The sequence below is a fragment of the Rosa chinensis genome, chromosome 6 (genome assembly GCF_002994745.2).
Source record: "Rosa chinensis cultivar Old Blush chromosome 6, RchiOBHm-V2, whole genome shotgun sequence".
In the NCBI taxonomy this organism is placed as follows: Eukaryota; Viridiplantae; Streptophyta; class Magnoliopsida; order Rosales; family Rosaceae; genus Rosa; species Rosa chinensis.
In genome coordinates, this window is record NC_037093.1 from 53703338 (window position 1) to 53709993 (window position 6656).

A 6656-nucleotide genomic window follows, 5' to 3' on the forward strand; every position below is an offset into this window, starting at 1 on the left:
CAATCCATACAAATAACTTAAGAAAAAAAACTAGTCAAATGAGGAGCTACAAGCACAGAAAAGAAAACCCAATTCACACTCAAAGCCAAATACATTCATATAATTACTGTTGTGCAGTGAAGAACAGTAAACTGACCCTAATGCATTCAAATACCTTAATGAAAGGATCTGAGAGTGAGCACTGAGCAGCATTACCAGCCAAATTCCACAATCCCTAACCCTGTGGAAGGAGACCACCAAATTCAGTCTTAGATAAACAGATTTCAAGTATATAACTGACATAACTAAGTAAGTTGATGACAATTCTACACTAACATTGCTGACAATTTTTCAATACCAGTAGCCAAGAAGACACATGAATTTCATTGATACCATTGATTTTACATAATAAAAGTCACATCCCAGTCATCCGACTACTGAAACAAAGTTAACTACATGCATAGATCATCCAATTTTCATGTGTCATCATTCAGATTCCAAACTTTCAAACAATTGATGATGCCCACAAGAAAAGGCTCACTACCAATTGAAAGGCCCACATTCTACCAGGCATGAACATATTTAGGTACTTAGTTGGCAAAACGTACATGCTATTTATAATTAATATCTGATAAAACCACTCAACCAAACATCTATTAGTCTCTTGACAAATTGACCAAATTGGTACTGAAAATAAAAATACAACTCAGCCTTAAAACTAAATGTACTAGTCATATACCAAATGCTAAAGTCATATACAAATTTCTGTCAATATTACTCACCAGTTTAACTAAATGTACCGGAAACCAAAACCTCTACAACTAGCAATTATTTGCTAAACCTGCAACCCATTGAATTCCTTAACAGAATCACTATAAAAATATTGAAATTTAACCAAAATTAACCTCCGAATAAATGAAAATCCAAATTGCAGAAAACAACAAACTATCAATAAGAATTCGGATCCTAAGCAAACTAGTTATATTATAATACCTTTCAAAACGAGGCAAAGCAAAGTCGCGAGGATGAACTAAAAATAAGATTCATGCTCAGCTTGCCGATTTGGAAACCAAAATTTCTACCCGGGCATTTGGAAATCTATCATGGATCGAAAAATCAACTCAAACCTCATAAAAATTAAGACAATCGTCAATTCACACAAACACAGAACATAAAAGTACAAAATCGAGAGCAGAGCATAAGAGATGTGGGTATTGGAGCTGAGGGGTTAGGATTTGTGTTTTGGGTATTAGGGTTTTTGGGCCTGGATTGGATTTAAGAGGCAATGGAGCGGGATATGAGAGCGTGAGAAAAAAGAATGACGAAGAAGATGGAGGGGAAGGGATGTGTGATTCAGATTTGGGTTTGGTGCGTGTTTCTGATTTTCTGCTTTTCGGATCTGGGTTTCAGTCTTAGGGAGAAATAGAGAACGGAGAGATGAAGAAAGAAAGTTATCTTAAGAAGAGAATTGGTGTTATCTTAAAAATGATAAATTTAGACCGAACCTTTGGAGCGCAAAAAATCCCGCTCAATCAATGCAAGGAAATGAAAAGCAAATACAAGGACTTTTACTTTTCTTATATTTTAACAAACAAAATGCAAGGAGTTTACGTGTTCTTGGCATTATCTCCAAATTAAATGCAAAGACTTGTACAATTCTTTGTATTATCAAACCAAATACAAGGAATTTTAACTCCTTGCATATAAACCCGTTGCATATACCCAAATTTCTTGTAGTGCCGCCGGAATCCGGTCACTGACCGTCAGAATCCGACGAACTTTCTCCGGATTCCTGTAACTGGCTACCGCCCAACAAACTTTTCTGAAAACCTCACTGGAAAGGTTTATTGCCCCCAATAGACATTTATTGTCCCCCAATGGAGGGCCAATGGATGTCTATTGCTCCCTAATAGACGTATATTGCCCTCTAATAGACGTCTATCAGCCATGTATTACCCCCCAATAGGACTTTCAGTCGCCAGAATGAGAACTAATCTCCCAAAATTTAGACAAATAAAACTTTAATTACAGAAAAAAAAAAAAAAAAGGAGATTACATCAATTCAAAACGTCTATTGCCCCCTAATAGAATTTAATTTTTTTTTTCATTTCCTTCTGCCCTACTACTTAAAAAAAAAAGATTTGGGCACCCAGAAAATGCTCTGGGCACCCATATCAAGAGCTGCATTCCTTGCCGGTGGTCCTACCAGAGCTTCAACCGGAGAGGTAGCTTCAAGCGGAGCTTCTTGGTACCCTTCAGGTAGCTTCCACCGGAGCTCCACCGCATTCGATCCACTCACATTCACCACCTAATGGTCTCGGGTCGACCCGACAGACAAAAATGCCTTCTGACATCCAGTCGGTTAGGGCCATCGACAACAACAAATCCTTCTCAAGCCGGATCTCGGACTCTGTCCGCTCCTCGCCGCCGAAGAAAGGTTGAAAACCAATTAACCCGGCCAACCTGACGGTCCGGAGTCTCAAAATCCTGTGAGAAGTTGAGATCGACCAGTTTTAGGAGACGGCGGTTGTCGGTGCCATTAGGGCGACGAGTGGCATCCTGGACCTTTGACACTATCGTCGACGAAGAGTGGAGCGACAAGGAGAGAGAGAAAGCCAGCTTCGTCGTCTGGGGAGAGAGAGAGAGTCAGGTCCGCACAGAGTGGTGATAGTGGCAGTGGTTGCAATTATTTAATTGAGTTGAGGTTAAAATGGTTATTTGATGTGAAATTGTGTATGTGGGAACAAAAATCTGTTGGTGGGGTAAGTGAGATAATTTTTGCTCATTTTAGGGCTTTGGGTCAAGGACCCTATATTTTATTGATTTAATTTGATAATTATGTAATGTAAAAATATTATCGATACTTCAAAATTTGATGAAGCCATTTGACTCCAAATTAAAGATAGAAACCATATATAATAGTAGAGATGTTCAGTGGCGGATCCAAGATATGAAAGTCGTCTAGGCTAATTAGAAGTTCACTTGTTTTTTATTTTATTTTTATTGTTTTTTGAAACCCAGTGGGAGACTTATCCTCAGACCTTTATTATTTTCAATCAAAACATACAATGGATGGGACATAAAATCAAACTCCGTAAATTATAACTACAAGCATACATTTACTGTAAAACAACAATAAACTAACTAAATAGTACTCTCTGAGGCCCACTCACTTCAAACTCAACAATCACATAATCATTATTAATGCTATTGGCAAGCCTGCAATCGCCAGCAAGTCAGCCATTGTCCTCCATCGAAATGCACAAATCGGAATTTATAATAGATTCATGAGATTTTCCCAAATTGAAACTTAGAGTAGATTCATGGGATTTTTCCAAATTAGCACGCCAAGTCAAGATCTTCTAAAATACTAATCGATTCGTCTCCCTCCAACTTATACTAACTGCCCTGAAACATAGGAGTAGTTTTGAAATCTTAAACGCGCAGGGACAGGGGAGAGGGATACCGTGGCAATCAGCAATTGGTGGATAAAATTATGATGTTAGTTATGTAAGTAGAGAGAGGGCTTAGCTCAATTACAAACACATTTCTCCAAGCCCACCAGAAATCAAACCCCAACTTGGGAACACACACACAACACAACATCTTACAATTGATAATATATATATATATATATATATATATATATATATATATATCACTGTCACCCCACTTCCCATTGATATTAATATATATATCCATCACTCCATCTTACAATTTTCTAAGACAAACTGCTACTCGCCCACTCCTACTCCTTCTGCTTCTGCTATAGCTCTTTCTTCCTCGTCCTTTTCTATCTCAGAAATTGCTTCTCCCCCACTTTCTTCTTTTAGCTAGGTTTTTCTCCTCCTCCACTACTACTACCACTACTATATAATATACCCTAGCAATTTCATAAGCTTTGACAAAAGCTAGATTGGTACTGAGCTAATATATACAGTAGGAATAGATATTCCGATCGGTCATGTCTAGCAGAAGGTCAAGGCAGTCATCGGGGAGTCCATCGATCACAGATGACCAGATCATCGAGCTCGTCTCCAACTGGTGCCGCTCTACCGTCAAGGAGACGAGGACCCGAGAACTCGAGGGCTCGAGTTAGTTGAGTAGGTGCATATAATTTTTCTTCTTGGGGGCTAGTATGGATTGAAGGGAAATATACATATACTTGAGAGTTTTTGGACTAAAATTTTGTCTAGGCTGCAGCCCAGACAGCCTACCATGTGGTTCCGCCCCTGGAGATGTTATATCGTATTTGTGACGGGCTTGAAAATCATCCTTATAACATTTGAAATTAATCAGAATGAATTAAAAGTATTCAATGTTAAATTCCCTTCTTCTTTTTTTAAGCACTCAATGTTATATGTTAAGTCATACATTTAATCATCTGCAACAAGTCATAAAGTCCTTTGTCACATCGTATCCGATATGATCTTAAGTGAATACAATTGAAAGTATGAAAGACACTTTTGTGTATTTTTATTTAAGTCATCGAGAACTTGAAAATCGTTATTTTAAATCTCATTTATTATTGAAAACTCTCTGAAGAAGTAGTTGATTATTGAAGACATTAGTTCTATCTGTTTTTAAGCAGTGCATATAAGAGTGAGTATTAAAAACGCTCTTCCAGTCTTCCATGCATGCTTAATGCATTTTTGTTGGAAGCGCTTCTATTAGAAGCACGTGTTGGCATTAAAGTGTCCCTCAAAATGCACTCATAAGCTCAATTATATTAAAGTTTCCCTCAAAATGCACTCATAAGCTCAATTATAAAACCACTTGTCATACTAATTTACCTTCCAAGGCCAGTGGTGTGTGTGTATAGAAGCTAGAACAAGAAAGAGACTAGTGCTGATCAAACGCGTGGGTCTGTCTTATGCATGTACTTTGACACTATGCATACACCGACCCAAGTCCAAGGGTCTCAAGACGTAGTCCACTAAGAGGCATTAGCTCGGGCTTAAACTTGAAACCCTAGTGCCACACTGCCACCTGTAAAACAAAGCTCTAAAAATCCACATCCTCCGTCCGCCACCTGTGTCCTGAAAGATCCTGGTGTCAAGTTCTCAGTCCTCCAATCTCCTACGTCCTTATCACTTAACGCTCAAGTTCATATATATAAGCTAGTCACTTCATTTGGATCATTGTCAAACTCGGAAACTAGAAAACACATTGCAAATTTCTGAATCTGTGATCTTCAACTTGAAGCATGAGTCAGGAACAACAACATCGACCCCAGCAGGGTGACCAGCTGGAACCGATCAAGTACGGCGACGTGTTCAACGTCTCCGGTGAGTTGGCGTCGAAACCTATCGCCCCACGCGACGCCGCCACCATGCAGTCCTTGGAGAAACTCAGAGAGGCGGCCCGGCAGCAGTCATGCAGTCGGCGGCTACATACAACGAGCGAGCCGGTCTAGTAGGCCATCGTGACGGCACCTATGCCACTAGTGAGGATGGTGTTACCGTGTCGGAATCAATCAATCTCGATGGTAACAAAGTTATCACCGAAAGAGTTGCTGGGCAGGTAATTCTTTAGATAGTAAAATATAGGTCACGAACTTATATTTTCACATAATTTTGTCACAAGTTTACTTTGAATACTTATTTTATTTGTATTCTAACTGTCTTGTATGCCACTATGTACCAAATTAGTCACTGGAGTTATTTTGCTCTTCGAAAGAAATACATTGCCGTAGTTGTTTATATTTCAAATCTATTTTAGTTGAGGACTTGAGGCAATGCGAGTGTCCGTCACTAATTCTTGTATTGTAATTTTTTTTTCTTTTTGTAATAATTCACTTATTCAAATTCAAATTTTAATGCTTAATATTGTATAGGTTGTGGGACAATATGTGGAGCCACCGCTTGGGGCATCTCCGGCAGCAGTAGTTCTTGAGCACGATGCAATCACAATTGGCGAGGCATTCGAGGCAACTGCTCTCTCTGCCGGTGACAAGCCGGTCGACCAAAGCGACGCAGCTGCCATTCAAGCCGCAGAGATGAGAGCCACCGGGAGTAGTGAGATATCTCCGGGAGGTTTGGCGGCTATAGCTCAGTATGCAGTGTCTGCTAACACAAGGGAGGCTGAGAAGACTAAGCTGGCTGATGTTTTAGAGGATGCCACTCAGAAGATGGGTTGTGACAAACCGGTGACTCGTGAGGATGCGAAGGCCATTATAGGAGCAGAGATAAGGAACAACCCTAATATGAGCACTACTCCTGGTGGAATTGCTGAATCAATGGCTGCTGCAGCTAGGCTTAACCAGAACATATATTGATAGAATACTTGGTAGCACCGACAGCTAGATATATGCATGTTTTATGTATCCATGTTTATAGTTTTGAGTTTTTGCTTTTGAGTAGGGCTTTTGATCTGCCCATGGATAATATGTGTTTTTACGCTTATGTAATGCATATGTTGTTATTTCTACCTTCGAACTATCAAGCAAGATAAACTTCACATTGGTCCTTGGCAGTACTCCTTGTTTTTCAAGTAAAAAAAAAAAAAAAAAAAATTAAAAACCACAAAACTGAAACTTCGTACAAAGAGGAACTGGCATTTAATTACTGCATGCTTGTTATCATTCGTGCCTGGTCGTTATATAGGGGTTGATGGGAAAATCAGAGTGGGACCTTACGTAGCCTCGCCAGTTTTGAGTTTGAATCTACTCTTCAAGT

General features: G+C 39.4%; 1 long non-coding RNA gene and 1 pseudogene across 1 annotated transcript; one reads left to right on the forward strand and one right to left on the reverse strand.

Annotated features, from left to right (window-relative positions):
- Positions 1 to 168: 168 nt before the first annotated feature.
- LOC121049825 lies at positions 169 to 1383 on the reverse strand. The gene is made up of 3 exons (XR_005801419.1): positions 973 to 1383; positions 762 to 820; positions 169 to 220 (listed from the first exon to the last, which is right to left on the reverse strand). It is a non-coding gene; the product is annotated as an uncharacterized LOC121049825 (long non-coding RNA).
- Positions 1384 to 4792: 3409 nt separating this feature from the next.
- LOC112169112 lies at positions 4793 to 6352 on the forward strand (annotated as a pseudogene).
- The last annotated feature ends 304 nt before the right edge of the window (positions 6353 to 6656 follow it).